Source organism: Giraffa tippelskirchi, chromosome 5 (genome assembly GCF_054371585.1).
Source record: "Giraffa tippelskirchi isolate mGirTip1 chromosome 5, T2T-mGirTip1v1.2.pri, whole genome shotgun sequence".
NCBI classification, from domain to species: domain Eukaryota; kingdom Metazoa; phylum Chordata; class Mammalia; order Artiodactyla; family Giraffidae; genus Giraffa; species Giraffa tippelskirchi.
In genome coordinates, this window is record NC_137279.1 from 170330200 (window position 1) to 170355422 (window position 25223).

The 25223-nt window shown below is 45.9% G+C and overlaps 1 long non-coding RNA gene across 1 annotated transcript; it reads right to left on the bottom strand.

The window, feature by feature from the left end:
• Nucleotides 1-1351: 1351 nt before the first annotated feature.
• LOC145504520 (uncharacterized) lies at nt 1352-21304 on the bottom strand. The gene is made up of 9 exons (XR_014052265.1): nt 20713-21304; nt 19608-19661; nt 18284-18336; nt 11553-15697; nt 10870-11058; nt 8090-8343; nt 7242-7336; nt 3592-3845; nt 1352-1798 (listed from the first exon to the last, which is right to left on the bottom strand). It is a non-coding gene; the product is annotated as an uncharacterized LOC145504520 (long non-coding RNA).
• Nucleotides 21305-25223: the final 3919 nt, after the last annotated feature.

Sequence of the window (25223 nt, forward strand, 5' to 3'; positions counted from 1 at the left end):
CCTGAGATGGGCCCTGGAGGGCATCTGTTCACCCAGGGAAGGCCAGTGGTTAAGGATTCTGACTGTACTCTGTCATGAATCAGATCTGAGTTCAAGTCTTGGCTTGATTGCCTACTTACTATCTGTGTGACTTAGCAAGTTACTTAACATCCTAGTCTCTGTCTTCATTTGTAAAATGAGGATTCTTAGTGTTCTTGGGAGAAAGAAATAGGATAATGTAGGTAAAGCCATTAGTTAAATGCCTGATGCAATCAAGTATTTTGACAAAAATGACACATCATAATTATTTCCTTTATTCCTCAGGGTCACCATTTCAGATGGGGATTACTTATTCTATTTCACAGAGAGCCAGAGATGTACTCCTCAGTTCTTTTGTGGGTTTAGAATAGACAGAGAATGAAAGACTTGTTTCCTAGAACCATGTAAGTTTTGATATATTATGGTCTCATTGTTGGGCTTTCCGGCCTCCTGAATTCTTGGCTACCATAAACTGAGTAATCACCATGTTCCAGAGACTACACTAAACTCTGCAATTATTAACTTTAGTTAGTGTATCACTAGCTGCTATAACAAGCAAACCCATGAAAGCATAATGGTTCAAATATAGTAGAATTTTATTTTATTCTCTGGTAAAGTCTAGAATGGGTATTCCTTTTTCCCTTTCTGTTATGGTTATTGAATATAGTTCCCTGTGCTATACAGTGGGATCTTGTTTATTTTATATATAGTAGTTTGTATCTGCTAATCCCAAACTCCTAATTTATCCCTCCCCAACCTCCTTCCCCCTTTGGTAATAAGTTTGTTTTCTATGCCTGTGAGCCTGTTTCTGTTTTGTAAATACGTTTGTGTCATAGTTTAGATTCCACACATAAGTGATATCATATGGTATTTATCTTTCTCTTTCTGACTTACTTCACCTACTATGATAATCTCAAGGTTCATCCATATTGCTGGAAAATGGCATTATTTCATTCTTTTTCATGGCTGACTAGTATTCCACTGTGTATATATACTACGTCTTCTTTATTCACAGAATGGGTGTTCCTGATGGAGAGGAATCTCTCCTCCAAGTGATGAATCAGAGACCCAGACTCCTAATATATTGTGGGCATGTCAAGTTCAACACGTGGCTGTGGAAGCATTCTCTCATCTACACCCAGTAGCAGAAAGGGAAAGAGCAGGGAGGTTTCTGTGTGCCAGGTCAAGAAGTGGCACTTGTCACTTCTGCTCACATTCCATTGGCTGGGATCCAGTCATATGGTTTCTCTCAATGAGAGGAGACTGGAAAGTGTGGTCTAGCCATGTGCCCAGAAGAAGAGGGTGTGGGTTTGGTAAAGAGCTAGCCAATCTCTTCTATCACACCTCATTCTATTTTATTCTTATAGCAATTGAGAGAAAGGAGGAGAGAGAGAAGAGGGGAGAGAGGCTGCTCTTTTTGGCTTAGCCAGCACCTTGTTATGATTTCTTTTCAACCTTCCGATATCTACTTGTCTGTTTAACCCTGATGATCTCAACTTATCCCCCTTTTCTTCCTTCCTCCCTGCTTCCAAGCTCTCTTGTTCTAATTATTCCCAATAGGGTGCTAGATATTTGTATAAAACTCTTTACAGCTGAGGAGTTGGGTAGCTGGCTTGTTACTATTGTGCAGAAGATGAACCAAGAACAGAAGTGCCATCCTCAGATGAGGTACAGAATGGTTGTTGTTCAGTCACTAAGTCATGTCTGACTCTGCGACCCCATGGACTGCAACAGGTCCCTCCTTGTCCTTCACTATCTTCAGGTGCAGAATGGTCATCCTCTAAAGATGAGGAAATGGGGGCAAAACGTCAGTGGAATGACTTTCCCAAGATCACAGAGACAAATAGTGGCCGCAGCAGGACTTCTGGCCCAGAAATATCTCCAGGGCTCAGCATCAAACAACAGCCTTTTGACTTCACACTTTGCAACATTTCTTTGATGGATTAGATGATAATCCACGGGCCTCCTAGAACTGCTCTGACCACAGAGTCCCTTAGTGAAAGATCTATGATGATTGAACCTTCTGCGATGAGTTGGAGCTACTTCTCCCTTTCTTTTTCAAGGCCTGGAGATTACAACAGTCGCTCGGATAGCTAGCCATGCTTGGGAGCTGTGCTGGTGGGGACCTACCAGTAATCTTCCCCTGTGTGTTGGCTAAATACATGAGGAGGAAAACCTTCACCTGTCAAGTTTCCCTTGGCTCTCAGAAGCCTTCCAGGTTCTCTCAGTCCAGAAACTGAACAATTCCTGTAGGTCGAGTCTGGCCTCACATGGCTGATAATGTTCTTCTGAGGTGGTGCTGCCCGCAGGCACTGCCCAGCTTCTCTTTGCTCTGTCTGACTGCCCACACCCTGCCCTCACCCTCACCATCCCTGGCCAGGACCCTCCTTGGCCTCTGCACCTCTCATGTGGCCCCCTCCAATTCACTGTCCACACTGAGGCCACATCAATTTTCCTGCCGTGTCACTCCCCTGTCAAAAAACACTTTTAGCTTTTCTCTGCCAACTGGACAAAACTCCAAACTCGTTGGCTAGGCATACGAGTCTCACCTTTCACAGTCTGAGCCCTGCCTGTCCTTCAGTATCATCTCCCACATTTCCTGCTGGCCCTGTTCCCTCCACATGCGCAGAATATTCCCAATTCCAGGCATCTGTCCTTGCTGTTCACACTGCCTGTGGTACTATTTCCCCTTACCTACCCAGTCAAGGCTCCAAAGCCTAACCGAAGTAACTCCCCGCCCCTCCACTCAACAGCCCAGGTTCTCCTTCACTGGAGTCCCATCACACTTTGCATGTGGTTCTTTTATAGCACTGGTTTCATTGGGTGGTAACTGGTATTTATGTCTCTGCGGTGCCCCTTAGTTTCTCACTGGGCAGTAAACTCCTGCAGGACAAAGCCTTGGGTCCGCTTCATTGGTGTGATCGGGGCTAATGGCTGGGCTGTACCAATAGAGCTCTGCTGACTACCAACATGTTGAAATATTTTTATACCAATTGGCAATAGCTTTCCTGGCATTTCCCATAGGATTCTCAGCCTTCCCACTGTCTAGCAATGTTAAGAGTTAATACTGGAGGAATTCCCTGGTGGTCCAGTGGTTAGTATGCTGTGCTTTCACTGCAGAGGGAGTGGATTTGATCTCTGGTAGGGAACTAAAATCCTGTAAGCAAGCAGCATGGCCAAGAAACAAAAAAAAGTTAATACTGGGAATGGTCAATGGCAGGGGGTTCCTGATTGGTCAAGTTGATTGTGCCATTTAGGCCTTTCACAGGGAATGGGCTGTGGCCCTGTCCTTCTCTACCAGACAAACACCTTAGTCCCTCCCAGGTCTTGAATTCTAACTCATAAACAGTCTCAGTAGCTTTGGAGGCCCTGCTCTCCAGAAAGTAACAAAAGCACTCCCTTCAAGATGCCCAGGTCTGAGAACATGGGAGTGTGGTACTTCTCTGTGTCTCTAGCTTGGAGGCAGGCACTGAAAACTTCAAATTTCAGGCCACAGGCTCTAGGCTGGGGCAACTTTTGTAGCTCCACTCAGCTATGGATCCCATACTACTTGCTTGGCACCAAGTGATGCACCTGGGTTCCAGAGCTGCTTCAGGATGGACCCTGCCATTTAGAATTCACAACGTGGATGAGGAGACAGGCGTGGAGACAGACAAGAGCAGTATTGGGTCATAATGGAGGTTGGCAAGACCTCCAGTGGAGAGCTCCTTGGAGGATGGAGAAAGTAGGCTGGAGCTGAGTCCTGGACACCCCAAGGTCATGTCCACAGGCCACTACTCTCCTGGAGAAGCAGTGCCTAGTCATTGTTCTGTCTCATTGCTGGTCTTCTGCCAAAACACAGTGTAAAGAACAACAATAACCAAAAATTAAACAGTGCTTATCATGTTTTAGGTGCTTTGTGTTAATGACCCATTTAATCCTCACAATAACCCTATGAGGTACAGTGGCTACAATCACTCTGCCTATTTTATAGATGGGAAAACTGAGGCCAGCTAATCTGTAGCTTGTCCAAGGACTCAGATAGGATGTGGTAGAGCAGCCAGGCAGCCTAGTTCTAGGGTCTCTGTGGGCTTAACCACCATACAACGCAGTTCCAGTTTCACTGTGGGGCCCTCATCTCTCTGATTAGTGACAGGAGGTGATGCCTCAAGCCCTGGAAGGCCCTTTCCTCCAGAATGTTTTGTGTGGTTAGAAGTCCCACAGTCTCAGGCATCAGCTACCTTGTGACACAAGCTCTTGAGAGCCCAGGAGTGACGTGTATCCTTTGGGGGGGGTCACTGTGAGAGCCCCAGCCATGGACAGTCACACACCATCCCCTCAAAGCAGGAGTAAGCTCACCACCTACAGGTGCCCAGCCCTGACAGAGGGTCCTGGAAGCTGCAAAAGTCATTGTTCCCCAAAATGGCCTCCTTCTTTCTCACACTCATGTCCTCACAAAGCCCCCTTCTCTCAGAGAAGGCTGCATGGAGGAAGCGACACCTGAGTTGGGCTGCGAAGGGTGAGGAGGAGTTCTTACACAGAGAGGCGCATAGGCATTCCAGGTAGAGGGAGCTGCCCAAGCACAGGCATGGGTGTGTGGAACAGCCAGGTGTATTTAGGGAATGCGGAGGGCCAAGGTCAGCGATAAGACTGGGAAAGGAAGAGGCTATGACCTTGGCCTTCAGTCAGTGGGCAGAGGGCAGTTACTGAAGGATATGGAGCAGTAGAGCTGCAGGGCATATTAGTGTTTTAGAACGACTGCAGAACATGGTCACAGGGAGGAACTGGCTGTGGGGCAGCCAGGAGGGAGGCTGTAGCCATAGTGCTCCTGTAATAATGGTCTGAATTCAGGTGATGATAGAGAAGGGGGCAGCCAAGAAACGCTTTTGAAAACTTTGTTGTTTTTCAGTCGCTTAGTCGTGTCCGACTCTTTGTGACCCCATGGACTATAGCACGCCAGGCTTCCCTGTCCCTCACCATCTCCTGGAGTTCGCCCAAGTTCATGTCCATTGAATTGGTGATGCCATCCAACCATCTCATTCTCTTTGAGGACTTAGGACTGTTGGTTGTGGGGCAGAGGAGTGGAGGTGTTGGGGATGAACCTCGGGTTCCTGGCTCGGGTGACTGGGGGACAGGTTTCCAGGAGGAGGGGGTGCCTTTGTGTAGATGGTAGGGAGATCTGCTTGGGACTCAGACTCAGGTAGGGCCCAGACGAAGATGTCCCTTGGATTTTTGCTTATACTGGTGAGCTCAGGAGTGGGCTCTGGTCTAGAGATAAAGATCCAAGAGTCCTCAGAGAAGGGAATAACCTGAAGCCATGAAATCCCTCAGGGAGAATGTTTGTGACTCCTGGAAGGAGGATGAAAGGCTGGACCTGGAGGAGACCAGCAGTTCCAGGGTGAGATGCTGAGATGTGCTTTTCAATCTTTGAGGTGAAATTTATTAATTAAAAAAATGGAGCTCTGTCTGTGTGCTTGGCTCTGCCCTTTACGCTATGAATGAAGCAGAAAATAAGACAGGAAAAAAACCTGCCCTGTGGAGGTGCTACTGTGGAGAGGTGGACACACACAAAAGTAAAGTATGTATTGTGATGGATGGTAAGTGCTCTAGAAGCTCATTAAGCAAAAGGGTTAGGGAGGGTCAGGTGGAACTGCAGCCATAGATGGAGAAGGTCTCACTGAAAAGACAACATTTGAATGAATATTTAAAGGAGGTGAGTGAGGTAGATGTCTGGAGGAAGATTGTTTTGGGAGAGGAAACAGTAAGTACAAAGGCCCTGAGACAGGGGTGTGCCTGGCATGTGGGAGGAATAGCTAGGAGGACATGTGCCGGTCATCAAAAATGTACAAGAATTATTATATAATTATTACATAATTTCTAGTATCTACCCCTGCTCTCTATTGCTGTGATTTTAATAGAGGTGGTCTTGGGTGAGTTCTTTAACCTCTCTATGCCTCAATGTCCTCATCAGTAAAATGGGGATAATAAAAGTATCCACTTGTTGGTTGGATCAAATGAGTTAGTATATACAAAGTACCTTGCACAGGACCTGGCACAGAGTAAGTGTTTGATGCTACTCTATTAGTAGCATTTTTATTGTTTTTATTCTCATCATCTCCCCCTGTCAAGACTGCAAGCCCTTTAAGGATAATGGCTGTGTGTGGTTCTTCTTCACAGCCCAGGGCAAGGCTCATGATGTGGGTTCTGCACGGGGGTTTTTGGATAGAACAAATAAAAATATAAATGGCAAGTCATGGAAGGAGCTAAGTCCCTGCTGGCCACTGCTCGCCCAGCTCCCCAGGCCTCATAGAGCTGGCAAGAGCCTGGGTGGCTTGGGCTTGAAGCAGGCCCAAACTCAAGGATGGTGCTTGCAGAGCCTCCAGGCCTGACAATCTATTTGCTATTAGGGTAATAAATAAACAAGTTGCTTGTCAGCACAGGGACTGGCACGAGCGCCTTAGAAGATAAATGCTGCCTCTGAAATAGACAAATATTTACCATCCTCCAGACGAAGTTGTCAGCCCTGCAAAAGGCCTCCGGGGCTTAGAATTAAAGTGAACGTTAAGATTTTTTTCACCCTAATGGAACTGTATCAGCATACTTCTTCAAAATAAAGAATGTGAAACTGCTTGTACTTGAGCACCTAATATGTGTTGGGGCTTAAGCTCTTCACAACCACTTAGTGGTAGGGACTGTGAACTCTGTGTTTCAGGTGGAGAAACTGAGATTCGCATGAATGACTTGCTGAAGACCCCACAGCTGGTGGTGGCTAAGTTGGAATTTGAATCTGACTCTTAGCCCAGACTCTGGAGTTTCCTATAGCCATTATGTCAGGATTCTTGGTAGGAGGATTGGATGGCAGGAAGACAACCTCCTCTCTCCTGATGACACTGGGGGGATTTTTGCTTCATAGAAGAGACAAATGAGGCTCATGAGGGGTTGTGCACCTGAGCAAGGTCACAGAAGGATGCAGGAGGTTGAGTTACAAGACTTCCGAGTGTCAGAGCTGGGAGAGGCTTTTGATTTCCTTTTATAGATGGAGACCAAGTTCTAGCCCAGCCCTAATACACTAGCTTCTGCTGTGTGTACAGGAATCAAGTGATGTGGCTCCTCATTTTACAGATCAAGAAACTAAGACTTGTGGTGACTTGTCCAAGACTACATGAAATAGCATGAAATGGCAGCTCCAGGTTCTAAGGTGGAGCATCTCCAGATTGTACAGGTAGAGTAAGTAGGGCACCTACCTGCCAGACTGCCAAGATTCGACCCTGGTGCTGTCAATTATTAGCCGCATAGCTTTGAGCAGGTTACTTGACTCTTTGTGCTTCTGTTTCCTTATCTGTAAATTGGACATAGCAATAACTTCACTTGTTAGGTTGTTAGAAGGGTTAAAAAAGTATTAAGTACTTAGACTGTGCCCGGACACATAGCAAACTATTAGTAATTATATACTCATTATTATAAATATTAGTAATTATTATCATCATTATTGAGTTGCGTGTCAACCATTTGTTCAGCAAAATTTCTAAGCATCTGAAGCAGATGCTATCAGTGCCCACTCTTAGGCCTCCAGCATTTACCATTTCTGAGAAGTACCAGGGTGTTAGCATCCCACCTCCCCCAGAGCAGCTCTCAGTCAATGAAGGATGGGAACTGGTGGATAAACACTCCAGCTTCCTCACCCCCCCAGGCTGGGTAACTTTGAGACAAGAGTTCTGCATTGGCTCCCACAGTTAGGTTCTATTTACTCATGGATGTAAATTGCTGCACCCTTTATCGGTGCCTTCCCTTCCCTGTCTCATTTCTCAAGGTCTCTTCTAGTGTTTCCTGAAACACTAGAAGGGACCTATATCTTTCCCAAGTATACTACCTGTAAATGAATCCTTGTTTTAGAATTTGTTTCTGGGGAAACCCCCTAGGATAGTTCCTAATGTGTATCAGATCCTTTGCTTGGGGTTGGGGTAGATTAAGTGGAGATGGGGAGGGAATTTCTGACAGAGGGAACAGTATCTGCAAAGGCACAGAGATGTGAACAGACTGTTTTTGGCAAATGGCCAGGATAGCAGTATGGGTGGGGCAGAGGGTGTATCACCTTACAATTTTATTTTCAGTTTGGCCATGATGGGATCAGTCTTAGGAAAGATCTCTCAGGTGGCCATGTGGAAGACTCTGCCCAGACAGTAGTCTCATGTAGTATTTGAAGATATCTCTGCAAAGGGTGAGGTGTCTGTCTGCATTTTTCTAGAAGTCTCCAGAGGTGTTCATCAGCTTGAGGTAGGTTTTAAGTAGTTGAAGTTCATTAGAAAACACAAGAATTGCTGATGAACTCCATGCAGAAGGTTTAACCTAGAAGTTGTGGAGGCAGCTGAACATTCTGTGGAACTGGTATAGGCAGGAGGCTTATCTTAGTTCCAGAAATGAGGTTTGCTCCCTCAAAGGGTAGGGGCAAGGTCTGGCCTCAAGCACCCCTTACACACACACACACACACACACACACTCACACACACACACACACACACGCGCACACGCACACACACTACTGCTCTTCTTATGCCTTTGTATTTCTTTTTTGGTGAGCACTCTTTTTGTTATCCAGTTCAACAAACAGTCCCCGAGCTTGCACTGGAGCAGGACTTTGTGCCAGGCCCTTGGGACCCAGTGATGCCTCAGATGTAGGTCTTTGCTCCAGGGAATCTCTCACTTTGCACAAGGTGATAGGCATGTAAACTGACAGTGGCTTATATGGTGAGGAAGATGTCACAACAGGAAGTCAGAGGGAGAGAGGGATCAAATCTAAGGGAATAAGTCATGGAAAGCATCTCAGAGCCAGTGAAGTCCAAGCAGGGTTTTAAGGATGTTGAAGAGTTGGGTATTGCACTGACTTGATCGGGCACGTGGCCTCTGATGAGGATGAGCATCTGGCTCTACCAAACTTTTAGCCTCTTCCCCTGCTTCACACCCCTCCACAGCAAGATACACTCAGACTCTGCATCCATCCTCAGCCATACCAGGAGTCTCACCTCTTCCTGGTGGGGAGCAGGAAGCAGCTGAGAGCCTAGACCTGGGCCCAGCACTGCCCCTCCCTACTCCCATTTTGCTATTGAATCCCTGAGCAGGAACTCCCCTCCAAAACTTGGGAACCCTGAGGCTCCTTTAATTTCCCCAATGAGACATTCATGTTTCAACTCTCTCTTACCTCAAAAGGCACCTCCACACTACTACTCCATCCTGGTATTAGACTGCTTTTATTGCCTCTCTAAGTTTGTAACTCTTAAATGAACATCAATTCTGAAGTTCTCTTTATCATTTCTCCCAAGGTTCTTGGAGCCTCACTTGAGAAAGATTCCTACTACCCCAGGATTGCAAGGTGGATATACAGATTAGGTCTCCATGGTGACATCCACTGGGCTCTGAAGATGGCATAACTTAGAGATGGAACATACAGGCCCTTAGAGAGGTGTTGGTTGGAATCTCAGCCTGTAATTTCGTTGCTATATGACTTTAGGCAAGATACACTGAGCTTTAGTCTCCTCTTCTGTAAAATGGAGACATAATAACCTCTATCATAACAACAATAAATAATTTACATAAAAGGGGTAAGCTTAGTGCCTCTCAGAGAGGCAGAAGCAAAAGGTGACTTTATGCCTGTTGCATGTGTGCTGAGTCACTTCAGTTGTGTCTCTTTGTGACCCCATGGACTGTAGCCCACCAGGCTCCTCTGTCCATGGGATTCTCCAGGCAAGAATACTGGAGTGGGTTGCCATGCCCTCCTCCAAGGGATCTTCCCGATCCAGAGATCGGAACTGCATCTCTTATATCTCCTGCACTAGCGGGTTCTTCACCACTAGTGCCACCTGGGAAGTTTCTTATGCCTGTTAACACACAAATAGTTCTCTTGCCCTGGCCTGAAACCCTACCTACAGAGCTCGGGCATCCCATTTCACTTATTTTGTTTTCTTTGTTGTCTCTTCCCTCTAGAATGTGAGATCTGTGATAGACTCCAAATCCATTGCCTGATTTATTTTATCCTCATAATATGAGATGGTCCCTGAGGGGTGGAGTGAAGCTGAAGTGCCTGGTCACATAGCTAGATAGTGTCTGAGCAGATCCTTGGACCTGGGTCTGGCTAAGTCCATGCTATCCTTCTGCAAAGTCAATTTGTTAGAGCCTGGGGGATGCTGGAATATTTTGATAGAGCATTCTAAAGCTGCTGAATATTTGAATCAACCTGGTTCCAATCTCAGCTTCTCTTCACTAACAAATTCACAGTTTGTGATAATTCAGAATTTGTGAGCTGGTCTGAAATTTGGCTTTGCATTTTCCATGAAAAATCTTAGCAAAGATAAATATTTCTGAAGGAAAAAATTGTGATGGGGTGCTTAATTGATACTGAATGTATCAACATGATATGCCCATGACAAAGTTTTTTTTTTTTTTTAGAAGCGAGCTATTCTAAACATGAGTTTGATGGGTAATAGAATATACTACTTGTAGAGATATGGGGCAAAACATATTTCCTTGATTTCATCCTGTAATTTACACTTTCCTTTGTTAGAGTCTCTAAACTAATCTCTCCACAATCAGCTACACTAATTCTGATTATTTCTGTTTCATGTGTTTTTATAGCAGCCCCTGGCTCTGCCAACTGTTGTGCCATTACTCAAATTGAAGATGAGGGCAAAGTGGTGAAGGGGATGCATTCAAGAGTCCAGTCTTAGATCCCCCAATGACTCTGTATGTTCTGGGATAAGTTATTTAACCTCTCTGAGTATTTAAACAACATTCAAGTCTCTTTGGCCCAACTTACTTTTATGTCTCAGCTCCCACTTACATTCCATGTATCCACTAAACCCTCCAGTCAAATAAGCTTACTTCTCATTCCAGGAACATGCCCCATGCTCTCCTGCTTCCTCTTTCACCAGGATATTCTTCCTTTCTGTGCCATTAAAATCCCATGCATCTTTCAAGACTCAGATGAGAGGCTGTTTTCTCCATAAAGCTTTCTTCCCAGTTGGCTATGAGCTTCCAGTACCATCCTGTTTGGGGACTTTTAATCACTTTCTACCTGGCAATAGAGTTCTTGTTGACATGTCTTTTTTCCTATTAATAGAATACAAGCTCCTGGGCTTTCCTGGTGGCTCAGTGGTAAAGAATCTGACTGCAATGCAGGAAACACAGGAGATGTGGGTTTGATCCCCGGGTTGGGAAGATCCCCTAGAGAAGGGAATGGCAACCCACTCCAGTATTTTTGCCTGGAAAATCTTCTGAACAGAGGAGCCTGGCAGGCTATAGTCCATGGGGTCACAGAAGAGTCAGACACAACTTAGTAATTAAACAACAACAAAGCTCCTTCAAGGCAAAGCTCATATTTTCTATATCCTCATAAATCCACACTGTGGACTTGGGTTTACAGTTGTAAGTAAAGAAGCTGGAATTTACATATGGGGGCTCTAACTGCAAAATCTCTGCTTCTGCCTCCCCATGGAATGGGTGGAAGAACCTCAGTCTCCCTGGCTTTCAAATGCAAACAGATGGTATTCTCTGCTTTGTGTTACCTGCAAGGATGAATCATGAACTCTGAAGTTGTCATTCCCAGGAGGTTGTGGAATGGCTCTGGCTCTCTTGGATGAACAGGCTGAAAACTCAGTAGCATACCCATGGGACTTCACCATGGAGCCCAAGTCTGGCTCTTGAGGGATGTCCAGAGACTGACCATCTCTCATTATTGGGCTTTGGACCTAGGTGGGGCTCAGAGCCCTGTTCACAGTCAGCCTTTTTATACCTCAACACCTACTCCTTCAATCTCTTCACCATCTGGTGTCCATTCAAGAAACATTGGTTGACCCCTTCTATGTGTCACACTTTAAGCTAGGCCCTGGAAATACAATACTATCAATCAGACACCATCTTTGCCCTCCAGGAGGAGGCAGACATGTGAACAGAAAATATCCACTCAAGGACACATACATTATGGTAGAGGGCAGCCTAGAGGTCATGGTAGCCCAGAGAAGGGAGCCCAAGGGACCCAGGAGATCACACTTCTTGCCTCTTGCTCTCTATGTACTAGGAAGAACACTAACTCACTATGGGCTCACTATGAGTAAGATCACACTTACTCTCTGGCCTTGGTTTTCATTTTTCACACAGCAAAGCATCTGGGCTCAATGTTTTCCCAGATCTTATCCCATGATACTTACCTTTTTATACTTACTGTGTTCAGGTGGATAGACACCATGCCAGTCTTCATCATATCATGCATGTTTTTCAAGAGGGTGGAGGCCTCCTCAGAGCTCCAAGCCCCATGGGGCTTGGGGCAGAAGCTCTGGCATTGGTAAGTTGTCTCTGGGACTTCCAGGAGGTTCCAGGCTTTTGTTGGAGTCTCAGTGCTAGATATGGTCAGGCCTGCTCTGGGCACATTGCCTGCCTTCCTGCTAAATCATGGGGGAGGCTACTCCTCATGACCATTGTGCCAGGACATGGGATTGCAGTGGTGAACAAAAACAGATGCAATTCCTAACCTCATGGAGTTCGCAGTCTAGTTGGGGAACAGGTATTAATATAACAGTCACACAAACGAATGCATAATTATATCCTGAGGTAAGTGCTTGAGAGCAAGAAACATGGTCTTAGGAGAGCAAGTGTAATAAGGATTGAAAAATGCCAATGAATTTAGCTGCATGAGGTCATTCTTGAGAAATGTTCTGTCAGAGTGATGGGTCCAGAAGTCACATAGGATAGACTGAGGAGCAATTTGGAGATAAGGAAGTGGAGGTGGTCAGTTGTAGATAATTCTTGGTCAGTGAGCACTTAAAGTGCTGGAAGGAAACTTACAGCCATTTCATAGCAAGCAATTTCAAAAAATATCACTAAAGTATCCACAGACATCATCTCTGTAACCCTTAGAACAATCTCGTGATATGGGAAGATCAGATTTTTGTTTCCATTTGACAGGTAAGAAAAATTGAGATCTGGAAAGGCTTTGTGTCTTGAGCAGAGTGTTTGCAGCAAAGCCAGGACTGGAACTTAAGTGCCCGGAATCCCTGCCCCCTTCTGCTTTCCAAAGGCTGGCTGCTTAAAGGTTATCTGAATGTGGATTGTTTTTACCACACTCAAGGTTTCTTTATTACTTTCTTCTTTCCGTTGTGCCTAAAGATTCAGGACCATGGCCAGCACCCAAACAGCCTGTACAAACACTGAAATAAGTGTAGAGCCTTAGACAATGGGCTTCCCACGTGGCACTAGTGGTAAAGAATTCACCTGCCTATGCAGAAGATGCAAGAGACATGGGTTCCATCCCTGGGGTGGTAAGATCCCCTGGAGTAGGAAATGGCAGTCCACTCCAGTATTCTTGCCTGGAACATTCCTTGGACAGAGGAGCCTGGTGGGCTATAGTCCATGGGGCTGCAAAAGAGCTGGACACGATTGAGCACACATGCATTCTTTCATTCACGCATTCAGGAGGAGACTCCGTCTGAGCTGAAGAGACAATGGCAGTGAGGAACCAAGGAGGAGTTTTAGGCAGGGGCATGACAAGTCATATATGTAGTGTTTTAGAGAGATCCTCTAGTGCAATGTGAGAATAAAGGAGGGGGTGAGAGAAGAGATAGGGGCTGACTCAGGAGGCCAAATAAGAGTACAGAGTTGCCCCAAGCACATTCTAAAGGGCATAGCCAGGTTTTCATCTTGCTTGAAAGAGTAGATGGAAACATTCAGGGTTTTGTATGTTTCCTTTTGGCACTTTCAAGATTCACCACCTTGACCAGCTGAAACTGACACAGTTCGAGAATTTCATTGCTGATGGAGAAGGAGGGAACTGAAGTTTGGAGAAAGGGGGAGGGACAAGAATCTGATTGTTGAATAGTCACTGCATTCGCATGCTAGGAACTTTGCATGTTTTCATTTAATTCTCCCAGTGACCTGTGAATTAATGAGGCCCATAATTTTCACAGAGAAACTGAGGATCAGAGAGATTAATTAACTGTAGTCCATGGCCACACACAAAATAAAAAGAAGCAGATTTGAACCCAGGTCTACATGCTCCATACTCCTCACATCCCTTCCTCATGTGTATGCTGTCTCACTGGAGAAGGTGATGGTGACCCTGCTGACGGAGGAGCAGAATAATGACTCCTGGGCACCCACTCCTGCAGCCTCCTGTTCACACACAAATGAATAACCACCTTAGGCATTCTTTTCATGGCTCCCAAATCCAGGAGCTTCAAAAGCCCACAAATGGACCCAGGATTGGAGACCTACATCATCCCTCCTGGGCTGGGTGGGTTTCAGTCCATAGTACCCTGTCTTGTACGAAGAAAATGCCTCTGTGTTCAGGGATGAGAAGATGAGGGGTTTCATATCAATGCCAATTACCTAGTTAGACACCCCTGAGGTGTCCTTGGACCCCTGAGTTTTGGAGGCTGCGCCCCTCTCTCTGGGCCTTGTGCGGTAGCTGTGGCCATGTCTGCTGTGGAGCCTGAGGAAGCTTTATGGAGATGGTCACACTCCAGCGCCCAGCCTACTTGTTGGAACTTTCCAGAAATATTGCACTGCAGACATTTTCCACGCCGTTATGCTAATGGAATCAGGAAAAATCAATTGTCCTTAAGGAACAGGGGAATGAGACGTGCTGTAAATGCCACAAGATGAGTGATTGGTTGATTGCTTGCCGGCGATCTGAGCGCGTCTCATCCCTACATTATTCTGATGAATTTTTATGGCATGCCTCCTCTCTTGCTTGCTCCCTCCCCCCACCCCCACCTCTGTAGCTGGGGGAAGAAGGTTTATGGCTTGCAGCTTCTCAGTTGATTGAATGCAGCTGGCATTGTTGCAGCAGAGGACAAATAGGTACATTTGCTTTACAGGCTGAGAAAAGTGGGTTTGGAGAAATTGCACCTCCACGTCCCTCTGCAACAAAGGCACCCTTAAAAATGCAGATATCTTTTATGGAATGACTTTAACTCTCCTTCTTGGTTGTCCCTAATCTTCCTATCAGAGGAAAGGGCAAAAAAGAAAAAAAAAGGTTGGGGGAAAGAAATATATGGCTTGCAATTCTGCAGAAATCCGATTTTTCATTCTGATCACAAAGGAAGCTAACGAAGGCATTTCATTAGTATTCATTTTAGGCCGATGTGATTTTCTCCTTTCTGCTAACACAAAGATAAATAAATAAACAGTCCAGCTATGTCTGGGAAACTGCCGACAAGGCTGCTTGAAGCAGAGGTCGGCATTTTCTGGAATGAGTGTGCACCGCAGTCAGCAAGGTGGCCAAGAAAATGGACCCAGCTCAAATAAGGGCCAGTCGGGGGCAAGGATGAGTCAAGGTTTAGGTGGAGACAGATCCCTGGAGTTCCAATCTGGTGTCCAGCTTGGCTGTGGGAGTTGAGGGACTGGGGAAGGCAAACAGGTTGTGACTGTGGTTTTCTGCGGGTAGTTCACTGCGGTGCTGGCTGCCGATCCAGAGGCAAGGGACCAGCCCAGGCACCAGGGAATTACTTCTATTGTTTGTTCTTTCTTGTTTCTTTCTCAAGAGCGGCTAAATCCTGTAGCAATTTGGTAATCATATTGGGTGCAAAATCTGGGAGTGTTTGGCTGGAAAGAGGAGATGTGAGAACAACAGCTGCTGTCTTCATCCATCCGAAGGGGTGTTGTGGACAGAGGAGCAGGCTTATTGCACTGGGCTTTCCAGAGGGCTGAATAGGATCTGTGGGTGGAAGTGACAGAGAGGAAGAGGAATCCATTATATCTGAGATCAAACATCACATCAAGCATTTTCTGGGAATGTCTATAAGCAAGTTATTAATGTCTCTGAACCTCAGTATTCACATTTTGTGTAACGAAGTAAATGAGAATAAAACCCAGTCTCTTGATTCTTTTCAAGCTGTTGTCAGGTATAGTAATGTGAAGTGCTGGGAAGGAGATGTCTTTGTAGAGAAGAGAAAATCCAGATTCACAGAGATGGTAAGTCAGTCTCGGGGAAGGAGGCCCGTGATTTGAGGCCAAAGCTCTTTCCCTCCGCCAGCCTCCTTGTTCAGCTGCTTCTTAGGCTCCTGGGCGGAGGAAGCAAGATACACAAGTAGAAAGCTCTTTTTTCTTAGAGAAAAATTCCTACACAATTTGCCTCAAATACTAAGTCATTTGATGTGTTTTCATCCCTCCCTTGGGCTGCAAACTCCCAGAGGGCAGAGCCCCTCTGTATCGTCTGTGCTTAGTTCAGACGGTCCAGCAATTTCTGACTCGCCTTAACACGCCATGTGCTTTGATATCCCCAACCCTGGGCTGTGTCATTGTCCCTTTGCAGAACTTTCTCCCTTGCTTTTTTCATCTGGCCAAGTCTCTCCCTCCTCTCCACTCTGGGAAACCTTCCCTGGAGATCCACAGGGGCCTTTGTGGTCTCCATGCTCTTGTTGGGTCACAGTGCAGATGTTCATAAAATCCTGACTGTGATGGTGACAAAGAAGTCGTGGGAATCATGGAGTCAGGGTGACCTGGGTTCAGATTCTGCTACTTGTATGTGATTATGTGAGAATCACCCAAGCTCCTGGAGCCTCACTTTCCTTGTTGGCTGGTGGGGAGACTAGTAGTACCACTCAAAATACTGTTTGGAGGAGTCCGTGAGAATTCTTTGTACTTTGCTCAGTGCCTGGAACACACAGGTGACCTTCAGCGATTCATAAATGAATGAATGAATGAAGTTTCTTTCCAGTTGGCTAGAAATCTTGATAGAGAGGACTGAGGACACATTTTTTTCAGTTCCCCCACTCGTGTCCTTAATCTTCTAGCAGTGCCTTTCCCTTCATGTCCCATGAATAATAATTAACCCCACCATGGGTCAGGCAGTTAGTGGCAGGCCCAGGCTAGAACCAGGGTCTCTGAGACCCTTGTCTTTTTCTTTGTCTCCCTGCCCAGTCATGACTGATCAAGGACCAGAGTCCCATCCCCCTCACCTGTCTCCCTTGCAGTGCTCCTCACCGGGCACGCCCCACTCTGGGTGGTCCATGACATGCTATGACAGGAGGGTCATGGGGCTCACTAGCAGGGAGATCTGGAGTCTGCCTGCCTGCTTGCTTGGGTGACCCTCAGGCCATCAGTTTCCCATCCATCCTGGGTGATAATGCTTCCTGCCAGCTCTGCTGCTTTGGGTTATTGTTAAAGAGAGGGAGGAAGAGCAGGAAGAGGAGGGTGCTTTGCCGGCTCTTATGCATCCAGGAGTTGAAATGATTGCTGCTGTTGCTGTTACTGCCTCTCAAAATAAATAAGTCCCCACAGCCCCAGTCCCGGAGCCAGTCTCTTCGAGGAGATGACTCTGCCCTTGAAAGCCACTCTCTCAGTCTGGCGTTTCCTGTGGGTAATTTGAAACTGGGGCTCAGAGAACTGAACTCCAGTTAATGGTTTTCAATAAAGAATTAAGTGCCGCTCGTCAGGCTGGCGCTGGTGCCTGGCTTCCCGGAAAGGGGGAGAAGGCTGGGGGTTGGGGGGAGCTGGCAGCCATTTCAAGCATTTAGGGATGCGTTTGCATTTTCCGGTCAGTTAGGCAGCCTGATGAAAAAGGGATAAGATCGGGCCACAGAAGCCCGAGGCGGAGTGGTGGTGGGGGTGCAGAGAGACGCAGACCCCATACTGGGCAGGCTGCAGAGAGGGAGTAATGGTCACTGCCATTAGAGTTAGATCAGCTGTTTCCACAAAAGGTCCATCTGTTGGGCACCTGGCAAGTGCCCCCTCCCCTCAGGGCAGCCCCTGTAGGAAGGAATGCTGGAGCTTTTCCCTGCTAGTGCTGCCTCCCTCATAAGACATCACTTATAACAACCACGGCTCTTGCTGTGTGCTTTCTGTATAAAATAACTCCTTAAAACTTCATCTGCAACTCTGGGGTGGGGGTGGAGTTTGCTATCGTTTTCTTCACTCTTGTTTTGCAGATGAGGAAACTGAGGTACAGAGAGGTTGGTAACTTGCCCAAAGACACACAGCTCCTGAATGACAGATGTGGGCTTCAAATCCATGTAGTCTGGTGCCATGTTGTATAAATAGGACATTGGATAGAATAACATTCTCTTCCCTATGTGGGCCTCTGAATCACTTGTATCTCCAGTTCAAGGGGTTGGGAGAGCAGAGTCATTAGTTCCATCTCACAGATAAGGAGACTGAGGGTCAAAGAAGCATTATGCCTGGGCAAAAGGGACTAGGGAAAGAGGGACAGGTAAAGAAGGCATCTGGACATGGGGAGTGAGGCGGAAAGGTCCCACAAGAAAGGCATTTGCGGCAATTATCAAAAGCCTTAAAATATTCATACCCTTTGACTTCTTATTTCTGTGTCTGGAAGTCTGCCCAAAGGAAATAATCCTGCTGAAAGGAGACCATTTTAAATAAAAGGAAGAAGAGTGATTATTTATAATATCAAATCATTGGTAGCAATTTAAGTACACAGCCATGGGAAATGGTTAAATAAAGTCAGGTATTTACACCTGATTTCACAGTCTGCAGCCATGAAGAACAATAGTTTGAAGGCAACATGGTTACCTGGAAAACTGCTTATAATATAATGTTAAATAAAGAAAAAAGTGAGTTAAAATTTTATGAATAATAAAATCCTAAGTATATGCCAAACATACAGGAGCTAGGCAAAATAATAGCTTCTATGTTAGGATGATCACACTGAAGCACTTTTCCAACTTTCTATAAGTTGCTTAAGTATAGATAATTAGTCCAGAATGTCATTACATGACTTAAGAAAGATTACATTGCTCTATGCTTCAGTTTCCTAATCAATAAAATGTGGAGAAAATCACTTCCTTTTCAGGATTGCTATATTTAATGAGATAATACATATGATATACTTAGAACAGGCTTTCCAGGTGGCTCAATGGTAAAGAACCTGCCTGCCAATGCAGGAGACAAGAGATGTGGGTTCAATCCCTGGGTCAGGAAGATTCCCTGGAGGAGGGCATGGCAACCCACTCCAGTATTCTTGCCTGGAGCATCCCATGGACAGAGGAGCCTGGCGGGCTACAGTCCATGGGGTCACAAAGGCAGACACAACTGAAGTGACTCAGCATGCATGCATACCTAGCACAGTGCCCGTGCAGTTTAGGACTAAGAGATGTTAATGACTCCTCTGGGGTGTCTTTCATTTCCCACTAGTTGTCTTCTGACTTACTGAGGTTTGCACAATGAAGATGGGACAGCTGGACACCCTCAAACCTCAATTCTAGAGATGGAGGGTCCTCGGAGTCAGGTATAGATATGTTACCTTCCATTGCCTGACACCAGACAGAAGAATGAAGGCTAGATCTTCCAAGGAGGATCAGATAGATCCCAAGCTCCAAGACAACCCCTGAGATTTACTCTCACTCAAGTCTTCTCTAAGAAACATAAACCACTCGGCTAGGCTTCTGGGTAGCATTTCCCCAGAACTTCTGGGAGGCCATAGAAACTTGTATTGTTCTGATGCTGCTTGCTAGGGGTCCACAGGTTATCAATTCCCTCATCCACTTGTTCATTCATTACTCACTCATTGAGTCAGGTACAGAGTCAGCACAGTAGATCTTTATTGAGTCCTGACTTTATGTTTACTGGGTGTGAGAGTGAGGATGCCTGTACTGGGAGCTCTCACTTACCTTAGCTCATTGAATCCTCATATTTACCTTGAAGAAGAGGTTCACTTAGCAGTACTTGGTGATTTAAAAAAAGCAAGATATGAATGAATGTCTCCTCCCATGGTCAGTCAGTCCTCTGGCCCTGCCAGTTCTTCCTCCTTAGTACCTTTGGATCTAAGCCTTCTGCGCCAGCCCTCAGCTTCAGCCACTCTCTGCTGGACTCATCTTTAAAAAACCAAAACCCAACCTAGGAGAGCATCCCAGCTCCTTAACCCAGCAAAACTGGTTTCCTGTGTCCTGATCCTCCATCATGCATGCACCTCAACACACAGCTGCTTCCTGCTGCTCCCTGCTCCTCCATGCCCCTTTATATCTTTATGGTTTTCAGACTCTTTCTGCATCCTAGAATGCCCTTTCCTGCATGGCAAACTCTTGCCCATCCTCTAAAACCTAGCTCAAGCTTCCTCTCCTCTTTGGCTCTAGTACAAGATTTGCTGTTTCCTTTCTGTGCCCACTACACCCACTGCACTGCAGTAATTCCCCAGTCTGTGCTCCTCTGACTCCCTTTCTTCCCAAAGACCATGCATCCCTCAAAAACAGGGACAATATCTTTTTATTTCTATGTCCCTGGAGTTTTAGCTCAGAGCTAGCACAGGCACAAGGCAGACTGTTTGTTGAATGAATTATGGATGACAGTGTGATCTCAGGGCCTCCACCAGAGAGGAACAACAGGGCTTCTTGACCTCTTGGGAATGGGAAGTATTCACAGCTGAATTCTCCTGGCAGACACTTTTCAGCATCACCAGCTGCTCACTCCCCAGAGGCCCTGTCTCTGCTCAGCTCCTTGATGGGTATAAGCACATTTGGCCATAAACCCACCTAGCTGTGGGATTGCAGCTACCACCTCACAGGGAGCTCACTCTGAGAAAGCCTTGAGCTGGACAGCTGGACATACAGAGAGCCTCCTGGTCTGGCCCTGCCCTGTGTCAGTCCCTCACCATGCCTCTCTGCATCCTTCTTACACTTCAGGCTACAGCCAGACTGAGAAGTTTCCTGAAGACACCTTGTGATTTCTCTTTTCTCTACGGTTTCTTCTGCCTGGAATTGTCTCCACCTGCCCACTCACCTATCTTTGCCCAGTGAACTCCTCCTCACTCTTCTGCTTGGTCCAGGTTTCTCCTTTCCTCTGAGCCAGGGGCCTGCCCTGCGCACCTCCTAACTCCTGTGGCACCTCCAGTGTCATGCTGTTCACAAGGTGTCATTGTCTATTAATTTTCTCAAAATGCCTGTGGGCTTCCTGATGGCAGGGACTTGGTCCAATTCATGTTGGAGTCCAAGTACCTGGATCATGACAGGTGCTCAGGTCTGTGCTGGCTGGCTGATTGTGTGGGTACATTGTGCTAGAACCTTCCCTGTTGCTCAGAATCAAACCTTAGTGTGCATGAGGTGTGAAGGTGAGGGTTACAGCATATAAGAAGATACACCTGACCCTCAGGCTCACAGGATAAATAAAACACACTGTCATTTAAGGGAAGCTGAGAAAATGCATCTATGGATTGGAGAGAGACCTGGGCTTCGGTCCCAACCCTGCTTCACGTTGACTCTGAGCAATTTCCTCACCTGTCCAAACCCGTTTCCTGAGCTCTAGAATTGGAACCACAACCCCTGCTCAGCCTACCTAACAGAGTTATTGTGAGGATCAGGTGCAACAGTGTCCCTGAAATTACAGTGAACTGTGAAGTCGTGTGGTGAGTTCAATGCTGCGATGTAACAGTGCCCACTAGAGGGCGTGGCAGAGCAGGTCAGGCCCTCCTTGATTGAGCCCTGTGGACAGGAAGTGCTGCCTTTGTGCTAGAACCTGGGCTGGTCCAGAAAAGGGGGACTCAGGGTTTAAAATATATCATGATGAGATCCCAGGCTCCCTTCTGCTCATGTTTCTATCCAGATTCAAATGACGTCTGGGCTATCTCTGAAGTGTTAAGAGTAGTAATGTTAGTTGCTCAGTTGTGTCTGACTCTTTGTGACCCCATGGACTGTAGCCTACCAGACTCCTCTGTCCATGGGATTCTCCAGGCAAGAATACTGGAGTGAGTAGCCATTCTCTTCTCCAGAGGATCTTCCCGACCCAGGGATCAAACTTGGGTCTCCTGCATTGCATCTTCTGAAGTGCTAGAAGTGAAAGAAATAGAGAAGCCCAGGCTGAAGGCACACTGGGCAAGCTGAACTCGCGGCTTTGTTAACAGGGTGGTTATAGGCGGAGCGAAAGTATAAGACCTTGGGTTCTTTCCTTTGAGCATGGTTTTCTCTGATTAGCTCAGGAGCCTGGATCCCAGGGCTCTGAGGCCATTGTCTGACTGGTGCAGGTACATTTCCCAGCTTTTGGAATGCCACCTTAGTGGAAGGACCCTGAGATCTGTGCTGACCTCCCTCTGTGGAGGCCTGAAGCTTGCAGGCTTGGCCTTACAGTTGATTAGCTCCCTCTTTGCTGGGGCGGGTGGGACCAGACAAAGAGGCCAACTGGAGGAGAGCTCTCTAACCCAATTTGCTGTGCAGAGAAGCCAGTCTGTCTGGCAAAAACTAATTGGAAAGCTGCTTCCTCTAAGCCTGGACCCAGGAGAGCACTAGGCCTTTGTGGGTGGGGGCCCCTTGGCTAGGCCCACATCACTTAGTGCTTTGTGGGGGTCGCTCCCAGTGGGAGAGCACTTAGCCCTGGTAATTGGTCAGGCGGGCTCATCATTAATTCATGCCAAATTGTATTTCTCTTTTTAAGAGTGAGACAGAGAGAGAAAAGTGGGGGTAGGTGGGAATAAATGAGTTTTCAAAGGGAGGAGTCTGTCTCAGAGCTTGGTCGAAGCAGCTTCAACTTGGGAGGAGGGAGATCAGGGATTCATTTGCTAACTAGCCATTGATCTGAACAAGTTATCTTCCCACAGGAGGTCTTGCTTTCCTAATCTGTGTTAGGAAACAGTAACCATGCTCTGTCTACCTCAGAAATGTCTTTGAGGATTGAATCCAGATGTGAGAGGGCATGCTCATAACATAGTCATCTCAACAGGCCCAGGGAGGCAGGGAGCCATCTACATTTCATGCCATTATTGATGTAAAGTGGGGTAAATTTACGTCTGTCATCTTTGGGATGGACAGTATTTTTTAATGACTCCATGTTATCTCTTTTATTGGTGTATCAACTCTTTAAGGTGCTGTTTTAGTGATTTTTTAGGGTTTATAGTAAACATTACCATTAGAGTGTACCTTCAGTGACATTGAAAGATTTCATGCAGAGTATAGGCCCCTTTTGATAGTGTACCGTTCAACTTCAGCTTCTTCGGCGTTACTGGTCGGGGCATAGACTTGGATTACCGTGATATTGAATGGTTTGCCTTGGAAACGAACAGAGATCATTGTGTCGTTTTTGAGATTGCATCCAAGTACTGCATTTTGGACTCTTTTGTTGACCATGATGGCTACTCCATTTTTTCTAAGGGATTCCTGCCCACAGTAGTAGATACAATGGTCATCTGAGTTAAATTCACCCATTCCAGTCCATCTTAGTTCGCTGATTCCTAGAATGTCGATGTTCACTCTTGCCATCTCCTGTTTGACCGCTTCCAGTTTGCCTTGATTCATGGACCTAACATTCCAGGTTCCTATGCAATATTGCTCTTTACAGCATCGGACTTTGCATCTATCACCAGTCATATCCACAGTTGGGTATTGTTTTTGCTTTGGCTCCATCCCATCATTCTTCCTGGAGTTATTTCTCCACTGATCTCCATTAGCATATTGGGCACCTACTGACCTGGGGAGTTTATCTTTCAGTGTCCTATCCTTTTGCCTTTTCATACTGTTCATGGGGTTCTCAAGGCAAGAATACTGAAGTGGTTTGCCATGCCCTTCTCCAGTGGACCACAATCTGCAGAAAAACATCTATTTCTGCTTTATTGACTATGCCAAAGCCTTTGACTGTGTGGATCACAATAAACTGTGGAAAATTCTGAAAGAGATGGGAATACCAGACCATCTGACCTGTCTCTTGAGAAACCTGTATGCAGGTCAGGAAGCAACAGTTAGAACTGGACATGGAACAACAGACTGGTTCCAAATAGGAAAAGGAGTACGTCAAGGCTGTGTATTGTCACCCTGCTTATTTAACTTCTATGCAGAGTACATCATGAGAAACGCTGGGCTGGAAGAAACACAAGCTGGAATCAAGATTGCCGGGAGAAATATCAATAACCTCAGATATGCAGATGACACCACCCTTATGGCAGAGAGTGAATAAGAACTAAAGAGCCTCTTGATGAAGGTGAAGGAGGAGAGTGAAAAAGTTGGCTTAAAGCTCAACATTCAGAAAACTAAGATCATGGCATCTGGTCCCATCACTCCATGGGAAATAGATGGGGAAACAGTGGAAACAGTGGCAGACTTTATTTTTTTGGGCTCCAGAATCACTGCTGATGGTGACTGCAGCCATGAAATTAAAAGACACTTACTCCTTGGAAGGAAGGTTATGGCCAACCTAGATAGCATATTTAAAAGCAGAGACATTACTTTGCCAACAAAAGTACGTCTAGTCAAGGCTATGGTTTTTCCAGTGGTCATGTATGGTTGTGAGAGTTGGATGGTGAAGAAAGCTGAGCGCCGAAGAATTGATGGTTTTGAACTGTGGTGTTGGAGAAGACTCTTGAGAGTCCCTTGGACTGCAAGGAGATCCAATCAATCCATCCTAAAAGAGATCAATCCTGGGTGTTCATTGGAAGGTCTGATGTTGAAGCTGATACTCCAATACTTTGGCCACCTCATGAGAAGGGTTGACTCATTGGAAAAGATCCTGATGCTGGGTAGGATTGGGGGCAGGAGGAAAAGGGGATGACAGAGGATGAGATGGTTGGATGGCGTCACTGACTCGATGGACATGGATTTGGGTAGACTCTGGGAGTTGGTGATGGACAGAGAGGCCTGGCGTGCTGCAATTCATGGGGTCGCAGAGAGTCGGACACGACTGAGCGACTGAACTGAACTGAACTGAACTGAACTGATAGTGTACTTCTGTTTCTCCCCATCCGATATTTATGTGAACTTGGTCAAGCATTGCATGTGTAAATTCCACAATATATTGCTATTATTATTGTTTAAACAGTCACTTATCTTAAAAATTTTCTATTGTGGTAAAATACATACAATATAAAGTTAACCATCTAACCATTTTAAATGTACAGTTCAGTGTTATTAAATGCATTCATAATGTGCAACCATCATTACTATCCATCTCCATAGCTCTTTTCATTTTGCAAAACTGGAATTCTATACTTACTAAAGACAATTATCTTTAAAAGAGATTTAAACAATAGTTAAAAGTTCTGTACATTTAAGTAGTTGCCATTCCTGGTATTTTTCATTCCATTTTTCCATCTGGTTTCATTTTCCTTCTGACTAAAGGACTTCCTCTAATATTTCTTATAACTCAACACTGTTCTGTTGCTGATGGATTATTTCAGCTTTTGTAGGTCTGTAAAAGATTTATATTGTTTTCCCCTTTGCAAGGTATTTTCACTAGGTATAGAAGTCTAAGTTGACAGCTTTCTTTCTGTATTTTAAAGATGCTGCTTCACTGTCTTTTGACTTACATTGTTTCTA